This window comes from Zootoca vivipara, chromosome Z2, assembly GCF_965207765.1.
Source record: "Zootoca vivipara chromosome Z2, rZooViv2.hap1.1, whole genome shotgun sequence".
Taxonomy (NCBI): Eukaryota; Metazoa; Chordata; class Lepidosauria; order Squamata; family Lacertidae; genus Zootoca; species Zootoca vivipara.
This window is the reverse complement of record NC_142585.1, coordinates 29,854,956-29,874,402: the sequence shown is the minus strand read 5'-3', so window position 1 is coordinate 29,874,402 and position 19,447 is coordinate 29,854,956. Positions and strand designations below refer to the sequence as shown.

The 19,447-nt window shown below is 44.8% G+C and overlaps 1 protein-coding gene across 9 annotated transcripts in view; it reads right to left on the bottom strand.

Annotated features, from left to right (window-relative positions):
- The window catches only part of LOC118084441 (rho GTPase-activating protein 20), a 95,987-nt gene that overhangs the window by 52,458 nt on the left and 24,082 nt on the right, over nt 1-19,447 (bottom strand). For 2 of the 9 annotated variants that reach the window (XM_088664688.1, XM_088664690.1), the window contains exon 2: nt 5,673-5,863. The exons of the other annotated variants lie outside the window; for them this stretch is intronic. The gene's annotated coding sequence lies outside the window, so the exon portion shown is untranslated. The remainder of the gene's footprint in view (nt 1-5,672; nt 5,864-19,447) is intronic. 9 annotated transcript variants of the gene reach the window in all.

Here is a 19,447-nt window from a genome sequence, read left to right as displayed (position 1 = left end):
ACAACCAATGAAGATGAACGTTGGATGATTTGGGATGAAGAAAGCACTTCTCCACACAGCACATTATTAAAGTATGGAACTTACTCCCATATGAGGCAGTGGTAGCCACTGACCTAGAAGGCTTTAAAAGAGGATTAAGCAATTTCATGGCTATGCTGCAAAGCTTCTGAACAACATTTGCTGGCAATAGCAGGGGTGGAGCGGGCTCTTGTGGTCAGATTCTGCTTTTGGGCTTTCCATGTGTATCTGGTTAGCCACTGTGAGAACCGGATGCTGTCTTGGTAGGCCATTGGCCTGATCCAGCAAGCTCTTCTTATGTTCTTATGCGGACCCAGGTGAGACCCCTGGTAATCTGAAATAGCTGCTGCCAATGCAGGAAAGCCAAGCAGGATTGCAGCCAACCCCGTTAGAGGGGCTCTCCACTCCACTCCTCCCGTCCCCAGACCCAATACCATTGCACAGGCTCATCCCTGCTCCTACTAGCTATGGCAGTGGGTGTGCCACCACACAAGTCAGCCAATGGCTTTGGGTGACTTTTTCTCCACTTTCTCCAGCTTTTTGTAGTGAAGTAACCAGAACTGTGCACAGCATTCCACATTTGGTTGCATCACAGATGTGCATAAGAGCATTGTGACATGGGCAGTTATAGTTTCAGAGTCTTTCCTAATGATCCAGAGCATATTTTTTTTTAGAAAATCACCTTTTCCACAGTCAAAATTATCTGGCAGCAGCAGTGGTCACGTTTATACAAAGAGCAACAAGGACTGCAGTGAAAAGTATGCTCAGAAGCATACAGAAGGAGAGGGACACTCGCCACATTAACACCATTATTATTATTATTATTATTAGCCCTTCACTCTAGGGCCCCGGGGTGGCTTACAGCATTAAAAGCAACTATTTTAATATGGTTTAGGAATAGTGTTGCCAGACTCAATAGAGGACAGGACTTCTGTGCCTTTCATTGCCCTGCTCTTTCCAAGCAAAGGGTCTGCTGGTTTCTCTTTAAGGTTTCCAGACTCAAAAGAGAGCAGGGCAATGAAAGGCACAGAAGTCCTGTCCTCTATTGAGTCTGGCAACCCTATTTAGGAAAGAAATATGGCTCTCCTAAATTACATGTTAGTTTAATATACTTATGTAGAACTCTGCCATTATTGTGTAGGCATCTCTCTGATGACTTTCTGTGCAAATGACTTTGGGCAAATAAAAATAAAACATATTACAATTTAAGGCACTATGATACCACTTTAAACAGTCACGGCCTCCCCCAAAGCATTCTGGGAGCTGCAGCTTGCAAAGGGTGCTGAAAGTTGTTAGGAGGAACCCCGCGCCCCCCATCTCCTTTCAGATCTGCAATTACCAGAGTGCAATTCAATCCTTCCCAACAGGGGACACTGGGAATTGTAACTCTGTAAGAGGAATAAAGTCTCCTAACACCTCTCAGTGCCCTTAACAAGCTGCAACTCCCAGGATTCTCAGGGGGAAGCCATGATGACTATTTGAAATGGCATCAAAGTGCTTTAAAAGTATGTTGTGAATGTGATGTCAGTGCAGGGAAAGCATAGCTTTCTCCTGATTCCAGCTGTCCTCTGCCAAAGTGGCTTCCCCTGTTATAAAAGAGTTGCCAGATTCTCGTTTCATGCATTTCCATGTGAAATTGCCAGAAGTGCAGCTGTGTAGGTTGGTTGTGTGCAGGTAGGGGGCACAGGTAGGGGATGAGACCCAAATCTCCTGGTGCCTTTAAAGACCAACTAATTTATTAAGGCAGAAGCTTTCATGGAGTCTGTGTTACTTTTAAAGTGTCATCAAGTTATTGGGTGCCCCCCCCCCGCCAATGTAATTGATAGCTAAGCTATCAGATAATCTCCCTTCTCGAAAACATGCCCACAGCACTGTGGGATTGTGTCCTTGTTTTCTACCAGTGAGCAGGTCACTACAACCCCATGCAAGGATATGAATTTTTATATTTTTTATGGAGAACAGATAAAAACTTGGGAGGCCCATTGGGAGAGGGGGAAGCTGTCCACAAAATGAGGTTCATTTAACCTATTTCCAAACACCAACAGCTGCTTCCTGCTCCTGCTCCCTCACTTCCACATCATACCCTTCCAGGGTCAGTCACTCAGTGTAAATACGGATCCGGGACTCCAAGCTGCCCAAAGTCACAGAAATACCAGAGGTCTCATTTGCTACTGCGGATTCTGGTGGCTTTTGTAAAATGTGCTTTCCCCCTTCAAAAAACCTACGATTTCTAGCACCCTTAACAAACTACAGTGGTACCTCGCAAGACGAATGCCCTGCAAGATGAATTTTTCGCAAGACGAATGTGTCTTGCGATCTGATGGTGACTCGCAAGACGAATTCGTTTTGTGAAAAATTCGTCTTGTGAATCACGGTTTCCCATAGGAATGCATTGAAATTTAATTAATGCATTCCTATGGGCAAAAAAAAAGAAATTTCAATGCATTCCTATGGAAAACTGAGATTCGCAATACGAATTTTTCGCAAAACGAATTGACTCGCAGAACGAATTAAATTCGTCTTGCGAGGCACCACTGTATATTATCCATCATTCTCATGTGCTTTAAATCTATGGGGTGGATCTGCCCTCTGATATAGCTATATTATAGCCATTGAATTTCTATTCTATTCTATTCTATTCCAGAAGATGAATCTCAAGGGGTGTCCAGTGTACTGTACTGTCTATTCCTGTTGTGTTGGCTGAGCTTCATTTAGTAAGGTTTGAGGATATGAACAATGTGCTTGGATCGGTGAGGATGACACGGTGCTTGATACACTTGTCCCTCTTGGCTGATAAAAACTAGGAGGGAGGGGACAGTTCACTGGGCCAGAGGGGTGATTAATGCCTCCTTGCAAGAGGGGGTGGCAGACGGACAGTGGTAAAATAACATGAGAACCACCTTCAAATACAGTGGTACCTTGGTCCCCAAATGGCTTAGTTGTCAAATAAATCGGCTCCCGAACGCCGCAAACCCGGAAGTGTTACGGTTTGCAAACGTTTTTCAGAAGACGAACATCTGACGTGGCTTCCACGGCTTCCAGTTGAGTGCAGGAAACTCCTGCAGCCACTCAGAAGCCACGCCTTGGTTTTCAAACAGTTTCAGGAGTCAAACGGACTCCCGGAACGGATTAAGTTCAAGAACCAAGGTACCACTGTATCCGAAGGGTTGCACAATGGAAAATGGAGGAAGCTTGTTTTCTACTGCTCCTGAAGGGAAGACCCAAACTGATGGATCCAAATGACAAGAAAGGAGCTTAAAACCAAACATGAGGAAGAACCTTCTGACAGTAAAAGCTGTCAGAAGACTCCCTGGGAAGGTGGTGGATTCTCCTTCATTGCAGGCTTTAAAGTAGAGTTTGGATGGCCATCTGTCATGGATTATTTTGTTGTGATTTCTTCACTGCGGGGGGTTGTACTAGATGACCCAACAATTCTATGATTCTATGAATGCACACTAAGGTAAAAGGAGACTGCTGACTTTTACTTAGAAAATTCCGGCATTACTCAAAACATTCTGGCAAGAAGCCAAATGTAAAAGGGTAATTCCTGGGTGCCAAGATCCAAGTTTGGGGCAAGTACTCTTTGGTGAGAGAGCCCCAGCAGAGATTTTAAATCACAAAATATGCAGCAAAGTAAAGCATGCAAATACGTATAGACTAAGATATACCTTTGCGAGTACCCAAATTTCCCTTTTCCCCTGGCATAGAAAAAGGCCAGACATTTGGTAAAATAAAAATGGCTAGCTTGCAAACTATTCAAAGTTCAGATTCATATGCTCCAGAAAGTTGCACAGGCAGGAAAATTCGGCTTAGTTTCAAAGTGGTGAAAGTTCCTAAGTTACTGGTATAAGAGTTACTTGTGAGAGCCATGCGACTAAGTTGGAGCAAGCAACTTGGCTTCTGCACACACTGAGTTCAATAGATAGCATTAAGGGACCAAATAATTGATTACCTAGTCTCTCCCAAGGTGAGCTAAGCCCGGCAGTACAGTTTGCTCTATGGTTTTAACCCCTTCATGCTTTAATTAACTTATGCTTCTTGGTTATATGAGGCTGGTCATCCCACACTTTGAAGGGCAAAGCAAAGGACAGCAGGAAGAGGTTGCACTGCCTGGCTTAATGTGAACTTAAAGCTAAGGAGACTGGTTGTAAATATTTGGACTAATGCGCCTTCACTTGATATTTTTACTATTTCCCCACCCCCTCATCCTGAGAGACCATCTTAATCTGAGCTCAAAAGTTTCTGCAACGATTCTGGGTCTGAAGGTACTAAATCACATCTGAAGGACGCTTTTTGAAAGGAACAAGCTGCCTCTTTCCTTCCAAGAAATGGAAGATGATTCATTTATTTTAAAATGTCCTCAAAACGAGGACATGCGGGAGGGGCGGAACACACATCTGCCAAAAGCAGTTTGTTGCTTTACTACACACACACATTTTTCTGGGAGATGGCACAAAGGGATGAGTTTGGCTCTCTCGCTGTTCTGCAAATTATTTATGCCAGCAAGGTTATTCTTAAGATTTCTGGAAGGGGAATACACACACACTTACACAGCTTAAAACATGACCTCAAAAGGGCAAAGTCCTCACATTAAAGCCACAGGAAACTGTCTGTGTTTGCTCAGCAAAACTGAGGAGAGGATCTCCCAGGGACCACCTCCTAACAGGAGGATCGGAATGCTAAGGGATGACAGATCATCCAGATAACATACCCTCCAACATTCCTCAGATGAAATTAAGGACATTTCTCACACCCCTCCCAACTGACCCTTCCCAACTCCACATTTTTGTCCACCCCCACCAAGCATTTCCTATCAGAGTAAGGGTGAGTGCTGCTGCAACAACTGCACCAACACGACACAGCACACACAGAGGGGGAGCTAGCTGCTCCGGCACCCGGAGCGGTGCACATGCTGTGCCTTTCTATTGGATGCTGCTGGAGTCTTCAGAGCTTTTGCTGGTGATGTCTAATTTGTGCGCCACTTTTTTTTGGCGTTTAATCACTATTTAAGGCATGAAAGCTGTGCTTTTTTGGAAAAAATTTTTATGCCAGATCCCTCACTGATGGGCAAGGTTCAGCAGTTACGGAGAAAGGCTGTGACCTCTGCGCGCGCAATGCCTACATTTTTATATATATAGACAAGAGGAAGAAATCAATAAAAATGTTTTTAAAAGTCTTTAAATTGTTTTTAGTTTTTCTTCTTGATAATTTTAGCATTTTTGCAAACTGCTTTGGTTTTTTGTACAATCAAGCAAAGTATAAATGTTATTTAAAAATTTTTTTGCACTGACTGCTGCACAGCTCTGTGTAGAGTACTTTCAGAGACAGCTACAATTAGTCATGATGATACTGTGGTTTGATAATTTCCTTATTCATTCTATTGCTTTTTATTATTTGTTTTATTGCTTGCTTTTGTCAAGCCTTCTACTACTGTTTTTATTTATCATCACACAGTATCTTCACTTTTCTATTGTGCAAATACGATTTTGTTGCATACCTTTGAACCTGTCCATAGAAATTCAAATGCCTTAGCCCCTAAGGCCTAGGCAATAAAAGTTTCAAGTGATGTGGGGTTTCCTGATTTTTAAAGGACAGAATTCAGGCTTGGTACTGCAGAAGCAGCACCCCTAGCCACCTCAGCAGTTTAAACCTACCGGTATCAGAGGAATAAAGCCAATCCTATGTCATTTTCTCAAAATCGGTTGCTGCGGCTGTTTTCCTGGGCTTCGACCCCACTGCATCTCAGAGTGCTTGCAGTTCCATTCTCCAGGACAGCAGATGCTTCACTATCCAAGGGCAAGCAGGGAGGAGACCTGTGCAACTGCCCTTGCTTCAGGTGATTTTGCTGGCAACAGAAGACAGGATCTTTGAGTTGTTGGCTAGAAGCTCACAGCATCTGAACAGCTCTGAGTGGGGCAAAAACCCAAAGCCAGCAACTCCAGGGTTTGCAGACAAAAATCAGATGCTTAATAGGTATGGGGAGGGCCCTTTTGAGAGATCCACATGCTTTGTTCTACAAGATTTTCTTTTAGCTGATTTGTTTGAGTCTCTTTTCTGAGTGGGTTGAATTCGAATAATGAGGCAGAGTTTTATTTATGAGAGGCAGTGTCTCACAGTGGTTAGAGTGGCGGAGTAGGACCTGGGTGAGACCAGGGTTCAAATACCCACTTGGCCATGAAGCTCACTGGGTGTGACCAGTCCCTGCCACTCAGTCTAACCTGCCTCAAAAGATTGTTGTGTGGATTAAATGACAAGGAAGACCATGTATGCCACCTTGAGCTCCTTAGTTCCTTGGAGAAAAAGGTGAGATATAAATGCAATAAATAAATAAATTCTTGCATATACCCTCTTCATGATAACTTTTAACTGGGCTAACTTTTTAATGTTGCAATACAATGTTTAAGGGAAGTCGAGGAGAAATGCTGTGTAAAGGTACAGTGGTGCCTCGCTAGACGAATTTAATTCGTTCCACGGGTCTTTTCTTATAACGAAAAATTCGTCTAGCGAATCCCATAGGAATGCATTGAATTTTTTTGATTATTTTTTTTGCCCATAGGAACGCATTAATTGAATTTCAATGCATTCCTATGGGAAACCGTGATTCGCTAGACAAATTTTTCATAAAATGAATTCGTCTAGCGAGGCAACCTCCGTTAGAAAAAACCTTTCATTAAGCGGAAATTTCGTTAAGCAGGGCATTTGTTAAGCGAGGCACCACTGTAGTTCCATCTATTAAAATAGAAGGTCTTCCCATCTTTAATTTGTTAGGATATGGACTTCTAGCACAAAGGAATCACAAACCCAAAGGAAGCTTACTTTTACAGTGGTACCTCTAGTTACGAACTTAATTTGTTCCAGAGGTCCGTTCTTAACCTGAAACTGTTCTTAACTAGAGGCGTGCTTTCACTGCTGCGCCACCGGCACACAATTTATGTTCTTATCCTGGGGCAAAGCTCTCAACTCGAGATAACTCTTCCAGGTTAGCAGAGTTTTTTAACCTGAGGTGTTTGTAACTCAAGGTACCACTGTACACACTTTGCTTACACTCCAGATCAGTCCTGTCACACAGTCCATCATTCAATCATTCATACGCTTTCACTAACATTGGCTGTTGCAAAAACACTCAGCCAGTTCCTCAAACAGAAATCTACAACTGTGAGATGCACAGGAATGTATAATACAATACAGCTCTGTGGTCCCTTTATCGCCACAAAGGTAAACTTTTACTGATGGTAGAGCACAAGAACGGCCTGCTGGATCAGGCCAGTGGCCCATCTCATTCAGCATCCTGTTTTCGGTGGCCAAACAAACACCTGTGGGAAACCAGCAAGCAGAAATCTCCCCTGCTGTGTTTTCCAGCAACTGGTATTTGTAAGCACTGCTGCCTCCCAATGTCAAGGCACAGCATAACCTCCATCATGACTAGAGGATTTATCAAATCCTCTCCCCCACCCCTCCTTTTAGACAAAAGTCCTACAAGAAATCTTCAAAATAACAAAGCAGGTATTAGAAGCCCTATTAAATATTTTCCAAGACAACAAACACACACTCACATTACAAAGAACTCATAAGCCACTTACTCTCCCTTGCACCATTCATGCCTTCAATTCCAGTTTGGGAGGCACTCTGGCCTATATCAAATTAATATCTGCTTAGAATAGACCCACTGAAATGAATGGCCCTGAGCTAATTATGTTTATTAATTTCAATGAATCTGCTCTAAATACGACTAACGCTGAATATATCCCTCTGTGTATGCCCAGGGGCTTCCTGTCCTTGTATCATGCAGGCAACTTCATGGCCTGGCCACCTCTTTTCTTTTGGCAAGGAATTCTGAGCATGCTCAGAGGCTGCCTGTTCTGGCAACGTACATGGCTAATTACTGTCTGTTTTACTGAAAGGCACTCGTTACGGTATGCACAGAGTCTCCGTACTGTGGCACCAAGCAGGCAAGGAACAGTTTGATTTATTGAATGAAGTGTGCAAAATAAATCACTTTTGGCTTCAGATATACGAGCTTCCTGTTTTACCAAGTACAGTAACTCTGCTGAATCATTATGGTTTCTTAAAGGGCAACACACAGAATGGGCACACCTCAAACCTGTCAAACTACCATCATAAGCAGCCATATGCTATGCTTCTTGGTTGGAAAAAAATATTGTGAATGCTACATTAAATTGATGAAAGTTTCAGGATTTTGATAAACTGGAGGAATTACTTAAACAAACAAACAAACAAGCTATGGCAAACACCAGTCCCATTCCAATTGTGTTCAAGTGCAAAGGAGAAAATAGTGAATTGTGACACTTTCCTCCACTCCTTTAAATAGCAAAACATTATATATAATTTATTTAGTTACAGTATTTATATACTGTATTGCTTTTTAGGTGGACCTCACAAAATGTTAGTGAAACCTATGTGAAACACCATACACAGTGGAATACTATTCCTACTGCATGCCCATGAGATACTAATACCATTTCATGTCAGATATTAGATATTGCCAAATGCTAAATGCTAGTGCACACCAATTATCAAGTATTAGCATCTACAGTAGCAGGGGTCGGCAAGCTAAGGCCGTTTAACCGGCCCCCGAGCTGCCCCCGAACCGAACCATCCACTCGGTGAGTCCCCATGCGCTGCGATAAACCGGCGGAGCACGGCGTGGGGACTCACTTCCGCAGTGCCCAAAATTGTGTCTGCGCAGACGCCGAAAATTGTGTGTGTGCAGACACAGATGTCAGAAATCGCGGCTGCACAGATGCAGATGCTGGAAATTATGCGATCCAGCCCAACAGAGGGATCTCTGCTGGAGTGAACCGGCCCAGGTGACGTAAACCTTGCTGACCCCTGTACTATAGCATGCCATCCACCAGACACCATCAGATACCCTGCATACCACCTATTAACTACTGCAAAATAGCTGTTATCAAATGTCAATTGCCATACTCTTTTTCCTAGATAACCACATGATATCACACATGAATGAATTCAGACAATATTTAAGAAACATTCAAGCATCCAGCAAATTTCTGTAAAATATTCACCATCAAAATTCCAGTTTTAAGCTGCTATTATGTCTCTTTCCAATAAATGAGTAGCTGCCAGTTGTTGTTGTCCCTTGTATTTTAAATTATGTTTACTGTATGTGAAAAAGCAATTTAAAAACTTTTTTTTTTGAGGAAAGTTCTTTGGATATATTTTGGAGTCTATTTGTTTCAGCTCCATAAATTGGCTGTGAATATAAACGAGCTTCTTTCATTTTATGATTTGCAATTATAATATGGCCAAAGAAGACTCAACAAGTGATGCAATTCCACTCACCTGGGAAGTCAGCCCTGCTGAATGCAGTGTGGTTGGCTTCCGAGTGAACGTGCACAGCGTTATTGGGCTAACCTTTAAAGAGGCAGCAAAGCCTCCATTTGATAACTTTTTAAAGTGGAAGAGAAGCAACTACTGTTAATGTCAGGAGAGTGTTTGTGACTGTGTGTGCGCACACGCATGAGGGGGAGGGTAGTATAAAAAGCTTAAAGTAAAATGGGTTTCTGTCTATAAAGATTCGTCTCCAGGCCAAGGTAAATTGTGAAGTGAGGCATTTTTTTTTTAAAAAAAAGAAAGCAAACAAGCATTTCATTGGACTGAGATTTGGCAAAAGGAGCATTTTTGTGCAAGCGCCAACCTTGAGGGCTGGAAGAATGTAGCACATTCCTCGGGGTCTTTTAAGATTGAGAGCAGGGCTGTTTTCTTACTCTTAGCACAACCCTTCTCAAAAGCCAGTAAAGAGTTGGGTGCACCCACAGGAGTATTTGATGTGACGGTGCAGAGGAGCCACACCACTAAGGGGCTCCCTTCTACCTTAAGGTGACTGCAAGGGAAACTCTGCTGAAACTCAAGTGTATTGGGGCAGGGCCAAAAGAGTGTGGCCAGAAGAGGTGGAGCCTTGTGGGTCTTTCCCTCGGCCCACATCAACTCTCCCCTGAAATTGCAGGTGATTGGCAAGGATGCTCCAGAGTCAGACTAATGGTCTCTCTAGTCCTGCATCCTTAAGGGACCCAGGTGGCGCTGTGGGTTAAACATCAAAGTCTAGGGCTTGCTGATCAGAAGGTCGGCGGTTCGAATCCCTGCAACGGGGTGAGCTCCCGTTGCTCGGTCCAGGGGCGTACCCAGGATCAAAATTAGGGGGGGCAAGGGGCGGGAGGGGAGGGGCCACAGTGGGAATGTGGGCAGGGCTACGTGGCCTGCGTCCTCCCAGCTCTTCTGAGGAGGCAGCCCCAGGCTCTTGTTCCCGGCGCGAAGCTCCAGAGGCGCGCGGGGAACGCAAGCCTGGGGCTGCCTCCTCCGCGCCTCCCAGGTCTTCCGAGGAGGCGGCCCCAAGCTCCCGTTCCCTGCGCGAAGGGAAGGGTTGAAGGAGCCTGCAGTGTGTGTGTGTGTGTGTGTGTGTGTGTGTGCGTTTGCTGCTGCTGACTGACTGTATTTCGAATTGGGGGAGTGTCTGTTTCTCCTGCTACAGGGGAGAAAACTACAAAGAAGTGACTTCTTGGTGGGGGTGGTCGGGGTGGGGTGGGGAGAACAAGCGAGGATCCCTCCATCTCTTACGTTTACACCCCACCGCTTTTGCAGCTCGATAGTGGGAGGGGGAGAGGAGAAAGTGCGATGGGTTATGGAAAGGGGAAAGGGGGGAGGGCTGGTCTGTTTCTTTCTGGCTGGAGCCGCGTGCCCCGCTTTTTGCATTGAGATTTCTTCTTTCTTTTTAGCTTGGGGGGGGGGGCAAGCTGGCTTCTAGAGTAGGGCAGCTGCCCTAACTTGCCCCGTGGTGGGTACGCCCTTGGCTTGGTCCCAGCTCCTGCCCACCTAGCAGTTCGAAAGCACATCAAAGTGCAAGTAGATAAATAGGTACCGCTACAGAGGGAAGGTAAACGGCGTTTCCGTGCGCTGCTCTGGTTCGCCAGAAGCAGCTTTGTCATGCTGGCCACATGACCCGGAAGCTGTCTGCGGACAAACGCCAGATCCCTCAGCCTATAGAGCGAGATGAGTGCCGCAACCCCAGAGTCGGACACGACTGGACCTGATGGTCAGGGGCCCCTTTACCTTTACCTAGTCCTGCATCCTATTTTCTGCCCACAGCCCAAGCCAGACATGAAGGTGGCAAGCCTCCTTTCTGGTGGCTCTCTTGCAGCTGATGTACTCAGTGCTTTTTTTCTGTGTGGGATGCAGGGGTACGCATATCCCTAAACATTATGTGAATCTTTGTACTTTTGTCCATTTACTATATTTATTTTTCCTGATTTGAACTATAAAATGGTGATTTTCTTGAGTCAAGATTGGCTGCAGGACACTCCGGCAGCCATTTGGAAGCCGCGGAAGCTGTGCCAGACGTTTGGCCTCCGAAAATTATTCAAAAACAGGAACAATCACTTACGGGTTTTCGATCGTTTGGGAGCCAAAATGTTTGAGTTTACAGGCGTCCGGCTGCCAAGGTTCCACTGACTGTACCCTTAAACATTTTTTTAGAAAAAAGCACTGGATATACTACCTTAAAAGAATACGGGCCAGAACTACACTGTATATTTAATATGCTATAATACCACCTTAAACAATCAGGGCTCACACACCCCACAGAATTCTGGGAGCTGTAGTTTGTTCAGGGTACTGAGAGCTGTTAGGAGGCCTCTGTTCCTCTCCCAGGTCTACAATTCTCAGGAAAGGAGAGATTTGTCAAACTATGCTGAAAAATGTAGGGGCCTGCTAGCATCTCTCAGCACCCTGAACAAATTACAGCTCTCAGAATTATTTGGAGGAAACCACGACTGTGGAACCATAACACTTTAAATGCATAGTGTGAACTTGGCCATGAAGTTTCATTCTATGTATGTATTTATAAGCCACATTTCTGCAAAGCCATCCAAGGTGGCTAGCAAGTTTTAAAATAAAGATGGCAACTGTTTTGCACAAGGGCTTCTGTTCCTGGCCCCCATGCATGGCTGTGGAGCATATATAAACCCACCTTGCCCATTCCACCCCCACCCTCCATTCTGCCTTCTTCCAGGTCCAAAAGGACCCACACGTTGGAGGTTGCACATCAATTGGACTCACACAAAATGGTCGCCATCTGTACTGAAAGGAACACACATCAATTATCTATTTCCCTACATTTATATCCTACCTTTCCCATGCAACACTTCCATTATGTAAACAGCCACTGAACAGAACCAGTTCTGCTTCAGCAAGGTGGTACCCACCTGGACATTCAGAACAGCACCCCGAGAGTCACCTGTTGGGCCTATTTTTCAGGGAACATCCCTGATTTAGAGAAGCCATCCCGGTTTCTGATTTGATTCTGAAATGTCCCGCTTTTCCTTAGGACGTCCTAAGGATGTTGGCAAGAATGGAGCTATCCAACCTCCCAAGCCGTCTGAAGGCATTCCTGTATAGGGAACGGGTTTTTATGTTTAACTAGCTGGCCCTGCCACACGTTGCTGTGGCTAATCCCTGTGACTGCCACCACCCTGTGTTGATCAATGACATATCCCACCCCCTCCTTCCCCCAACCTGTCCTTTCCCATGACGTATCACGCCCCCCTCTTCCCACCACCCCGGGTCATCCCTTTTTAAGATTGGAATTATGACAACTTTCCCCTGCAATATAAAGTTTTGCTGTCTCAGGAAAATGTGATCTATTTTGTGTTTATTTGTAGGACATATGTCGGGGTTTCTATTAAGCCAACCTGTAATCGGATTTTTGCACTGCTCCTGCTGCTATTAGAAGCTAAGTCACGGTTTGACTTACCATTATATGTGAAAACCCAAACAATCCATAAACAGTAGCCAAGTTTTGTTTCCTTCTTTTGGTTTGCTTGGGAGATACAAACCAAAAGTCTAGGTTGACATGTAAAATGTTTTACATGCACCAGCAGGACCAAGGAAGGAACAAAGTGGTCACAATTTTCTAAATGTGGCCTGTCAGGCTTGCTAAATAATTGTTTGGCTTAGTGTGAAGTTGTGAATAAAGGAAGAAGTTAGTTAATGTTTTGAAGTGAGGTATTTATTTTTGTCTTTTGAAGAGGCCCAGGACTGTTGTGGAGGCGGCTTGGTCCGTGGGGGTGGCGTTAACGGTGGCGGCGGGATCCGTGGGGTGGGGGTAGGGTGGGTCGGTGTGATCTCCGGTGTGGGGGTGGGTCCCAGGAGGCAGCGGGATCAGCGGGGGTGCGATCTATGGTGTGGGTGTGTGTGCAGTGGTCTTGTTTGGGGGAGGGGGTCACGGGAGGTAGTTTGGAGAGGCCTAGGGCTGTTGTGGAGGTGGCCTGGTCTGTGGGGGTGGCGTTATCGGCGGCGGGATCTGTGGGTGTGGGGGGGTGGATTGGTGTGATCTCTGGGGCGGGGTGGGTCTCAGGAGGCGGTGGGATCAACGAGGGTGCGATCCGTGGGGTGTGTGTGTGTGGAGTGGGCTTGCTTGGGGCGGAGGGGGTCACTGGAGGTTAAGGGATTGAGGGGGGGCGGGATCCATAGGTTGGGGGTGTGTGGAGTGGGCTTGGTCGGGGGGGTCGCTGGTACGTGATCTCCTGGGCGGGCGCGGGTCCCTGAGGAGCGGCTTGGTCTCGGGGCGGTTTTCTCTCTGTTGGAGGCGTGGTCTCCGGGGCGTGAGGGATCGTGGGAGTATGTTTGTCCGTTGAATGTCCACTGGAGGGCGCTTTTTTAACCACAAATCCAGGTTTTTACCTGTGTTCGGTGTGTCAGCTGGTCAGTATATGTGCATGATTACCTGCTCACATGTGACTCTGAGGTTGTGGCCAAATTTCAGGACGATCGGGTAAGTGCTTGTGGGAGAAAAGTGGGGAATAACACACATGCACCTTCACCATTTATATATATATAGATGTTTTATCATGTTTTTATATATGTTTTAAGTCGTTCAGAGTGGCTGGGGTAACCCAGTAAGATGTGTGGGGTATAAATAGTAAAATTATCATTATGCAATGGGACGTCTCTATTTTCATCGGAGAAATGTTGGAAGGTATGTACTAAGCGCCCCTTCTGGAACTGATGCCATGAGTCCCTGGCTTCCCTTGTTTAAGCCTAGAGCTTTATTTTCAGCCAGAACTCAGTTTTGGCCCCTTCTAAGAGAATGAGGCAAACGTTTATGGTGAGTTCCAGCGCCTCTTTTTCTAGAAAAATAACACTGCTCATTTTATTTTATTTATTTTATTTATTGAATTTATATACCTTATGCCACATTATAACTAACCATCATTTGCAGACATTTCCTATACCACAAACGTATCATTTCTCTCTCCATAGCCATCCATAAAATGATTTATATTCTGTAGGGGGAAACATCTTTTCTTTTGTGTGTCCTCCTGGAACAATCGGCAGCCAAGCTTGTTTGATAACTGGCAGCGTAAAGTGTATACACACACACACACACACACACACACACTCCTTAGGGGTGTGCAAGAGTCCCAAAATTTGCCTTGTATCTGCTTCCAAGTTGCTTTCTTGCTCTCTCCACTAAACCCATATTGTTTTTGTTTGTTTGTTTGTATCCCACCTTTTCTCCAGACTGGGACTCAAAGTGGTTTGCACACATTAAAATAACACAGATAAGATACAGAAAGCTGAAAACATACAAAAAGTATTTAAAAAGTAATTAAAACAATACCAAGAAATCGTATTGAAATAAAGATAATAAAGCCCTATTAAAAACCCTTTCCTTAAAAATCAACCAGTTCCCAAAGGCCTGCTGAAACAAAACAGTATTCACCTGCTGGCAAACCCTCAAAGTGAACCCTGAGCTATTCTGCATCCTGCATGAAGTGAAGCTAGAACTTTTCTCTTTCTTGTATAAAATGGGTGCAATTTATGGGCACAGCAGCCATTCCAGGGTGGACCAAGCCTGCCATATTGCAGGTAAATATGTCACCACAAATAGGGTTTTGTTTTGTGGGAAGAAAGATTGACTTTCCTCCACAAACCTCCATCTCTTGCTGTTTGCTACCTTAAAATGACAAAGAGCTGTCCAATTGGTCTGCATTATTGCTTGCTTGCACATTTTGCTTAGAACTTTTCAGCTTTTCCTTTGGCTTTTTACCTTTCCCGGGCTTGTGACCTCTGTCAGTCTTGCAGGCCTCCAAGAGCCCCCAGAACACAAAGCTTTGCAAAACGTAGGGCTCTGAAGAGCATTACATGGTTTATCATTTTAATCTTTTTAAAAAAATTATCTGCTGCTAGGTTTTAGCAAAACAGAGCCCCTGCTGGCATGTTTGCATCATGTTGCCCCTCTACACTGCCCCACCCCTGCAGAAATTGACTTCTTTGGCTCACACAACAGATCTTTGGACCAATGCGTCCAAAATGTTTAGAAAAGAGGTAGACATTTAAACCAATCCTTTCAGACTGCAGAGGCAGCTACTTCCGCAATACAGCAATTCCTGGCCTCCCACCCACAACAATCTAACAATATCACAATTTAGGAAGTTCATTCTTCATAACTGATTGATTTTCTAGCCGTGGCCAATAAACAGTATATTTGTGAAATAATAGGCACTTTGGTACTCAGGCATCCAAGTATTTCATGGTGCACATGCATTATCCTTATTGAAACGCTCTCCCATAAGTCTCTCCGTCTCATTTATTCTAAATTTACAATTTCTGGAAAGGGTTTTTCCATCAGATATTCTGTAGAGGTAAGTATGATTTTGCATGGATACTGCAAACAAACAAACAAACAAACAAACAAACAAACAAACAAACAAACCTTCCTTGCATGCTTCAGTGCAACTGCAGGCTTATCCACAGTTACTTTTTGCCCCACTCTTTCCAGCCACGGTCCATGCTTTAAAGCTCCATGTCCAAATGCTCTCTTTTTTTACCCATGAAATCCCACTCTTTAAAGCTCCATCGGAGCAAGCAGCAATCCACAGAAAACCCCAACTGATGTTTGTTGCACTTTAAAGCTTTTTTGGGGCTACTTGACCTTGAGGATCCCTTTCTACTCTACAATTCTGATTCTTCAGCTGTATAAAAATTGTCTCCTTGTTAAACTCAGCCTGCTCTCTTCCTCAGTTTGATTACCACCCACTGCTTTAACAGTCATAGAGAACCAGAGAGGTACAGTTCCCAGCACCCTTAACAAACTACAACTCCCAGCATTTTTCATGACTGTTACAGTGACATAATAGTGCTTTATATCTATGGTGTGGATGGGATACATGTGACTCTTTCTCGCTACGAGGATGTGTTCTGCTCTTCCTTTGCATTCAGAAGTCCAGCTCAGCTTGCATTTTAATGTGAACCTTTCTAACTCACACACATACACGCAATACAGATCTCCTTCAAAATTTAGCACTTCTCTACATTTGTTTGTGTTGCAGTTTTCCAACACACCCCGCCCCGAAATATGTACAAAATGCACATATCAGGGGACAGTGTGCTTAGAAATGCATAGATGTGTTGCAATAGCATATATAAAAAAAGTGGTACATTAGGTAAAACTGCTTGCAAAAATGTGTATATTAGGATAAAGTGCTCCCCAAACAGTGGCGGAGCTTCATGCCCCCAAAACGCGTGCTGCCCCCAGGGACTTGGCGTGTGTTCTGGGGGTGGGGCGCGCCGTGTGCAGGGGCGCAACACGCGTTTTGGGGGCGGCGCACACCATGTGCAGAGGTGGGGTGCACGTTTGGGGGCGGGGTGGGCAGCCTCAATGGCGCCCCTGGGATTGCGCCGTCAGGGACGCCCCACCCCCACCGCCCCTATCTTCCTACACCCCTGCTGATAATTTCTTGTGAAGACTTTTAAAAATCTGACAAACTGAAATTAAGATTTGGAAAACGAGTAAGTAAAATTGCCTATCTGTATTTAAGACTCATATTTTTCTTTAGCATCTTTTTTTTTTGGGGGGGGAATCTCTTGTAAGTGAACTCTTAAACACTCATCCCCCCTTCTAATGCCAAATGTTTCACAACTTGAGAACCAAACACCAAGGGTTTTTATCCATACTTACCTTTCCCCTTCACTTTCCAGGCACAGTCCACGCTTTCATGTTCTGTGTACATGTGGCCCTATCTTTGTCCTGCTGTTTAACGCTGAATCACAGCAAACATCAATTTGAATTTTCTGTGGACTTCTGCTTGCTCCGATTGAGCTTTAAAGAGCAGGTTTTCACAGAGAAAGAGAAAAAAAATTCTTTACGTAGTTGTTATGTACTAAGCTGAATCCTAGAACAATAGGATCCAGAATGCAGCAGTCTGGTTGGTCCGCAGGAGCCACCCAATCCAGCTCCAGATGGAAGTGAATCAGCAACCTGATTGGCCTGCAGGAGCAGCTTTGAAGTAGCCAACCACACAAGGCCCATTGTGTAAATAATGTATACAGTGGTACCTCAACATACAAATGCCTTGACTTCCGAAGGTTTCGACTTACGAAGTTGACAACCCTGGAAGTCTTTTCGCTACGTGTGCGTTCGCTAAAATGCGCTTTGCGCATGCGCAAAACGGGCGCTTTGACAACCGAAGACCTCGACTGTATATAGCAGACGTTTTGGGGAAAGAGCCATTCTTCTTTTGCTACTATAAGCTGAATTCACTCTCGACTCCGAGTATATTTCAGTAGTACTAGCAGTGCAGACACTACATGCAAAACACCAGTAATTCCTTCTTTAAAGAGGTGTTCACTATATGGGAATTTGATGCTTTAAGTAGAACCATAGAATCTTAGAATCAATTGTAGAGTTAGTTGGAAGGGGCCATAAGGATCATCTAGTCCAACACCCTACATACAGGCAGGAATATGCAGCTGTCCCATATAGGGACCAAACGTGGGCATTATCAGCACCATGCTTTAATCAACTGAGCTAACTTGATTTTTTGATTTATTTTTTTACAAGACAAGAAAAGCAAAGAATCAATGAGTTTGAACAAGAATGGGAACTATTTAAGAATTATTCTTAAAGAAAGGGATCTGCTGTACAACCCATCTTCTATACATACAATATGACTAATTTAATAAGGTCTTACCTTAAAGGTAAAGGGACCCCTGACCATTAGGTCCTAGTCGTGACCGACTCTGGGGTTGCGGCGCTCATCTTGCATTATTGGCCAAGGGAGCTGGCGTACAGCTTCCAGGTCATGTGGCCAGCATGACAAAGCCACTTCTGGCGAACCAGAGCAGCACACAGAAACGCTGTTTATCTTCCCGCTGTAGCGGTACCTGTTTATCTACTTGCACTTTGACGTGCTTTCGAACTGCTAGGTTGGCAGGAGCTGAGACCGAGCAACGGGAGCTCACCCCGTCACGGGGATTCGAATCGCCGACCTTCTGATCAGCAAGCCCTAGGCTCTGTGGTTTAACCCACAGCGCCACCTGCGTCCCATACCTTACTATTATGATTATTCTGAGCATGAATAGTCCTAATATTTGTACGTTATCGATGGTCTGTCTGTCCACCCATCCATGCTTATTGGACTTTTCCAGGATTCTGTACACATGAGAGTTTTGCATCCCCCCCTTTTCGCGTAATAAAAAATTAAGTAAAATTTAAAAACCTGAGCTGGAGATGCACTTTAAATATCACTGCTACTGGACGACCTGCCTGCAGATCCCAGATGCCTGTACTGCTGGTGCATCTCAGCTCGTGGGAGATACGGTCAAAGTTGTAGATTTGGCAACAATTTTAATGCTGATTAAATCGTTTCATTTGCAGCTTGGCAGTGGAAAATAGCTTTCAACCAGGCAACTTTCTACATCTGGTTTTCATTAGAGTGGAACATTAATCCCTTTATGCTTTAAAAGCATCACACAACGGGCACAGCCTCTGATTTGCTAAATAGCATTTGAAGAGGTGGCTGGTGGAAAAAGTGGACTAATGGGGCACTTACAGCAAACATGCCTTGAAAAGCAGCCTCAGATGACTCACCTCCCTGCTGAAACAGGGACACCATGAGCACTGGAGAGCAAGTTGCCATCAGAGCCTTTGCAGGGCAGAAGGGAAGGAAGAATTTTCATTCATATTGGGACCCGTGTCCAAAGTCCCAGAGTTGTGGGTGCAGGCGAGATACCCATAATTTATGGAATTAGTAAAAGTTAGAATTAATCAAGGTTTGATTTACTGTGCCAAACACTGCTGGGTTAGGTTCCCCCCTCCCACACACACACAACAAGCCAGCCCAGCTTGACATAGCTTGCCAGGGATAAGCCATTAAGAAACAAAGGCTGAAATGGCCGGTCATTAACCCATCAACAGAAGAAATCAACAAGGCAGAGGAACTGCCTTGCACAGAGAGGGAGGTTGCCAAGGTTACAGGGAGCAATGATGTCAGCGGAAGGGGAAGCCACATTTGGCAAGGGTTTCTGGGAAGAAGGGGGTAGCAGGAGCCATGTGCACTGACTGGAGTAGGCTTACAAAGAAACACAGGGATCTAATGATGTGCACCTGCAG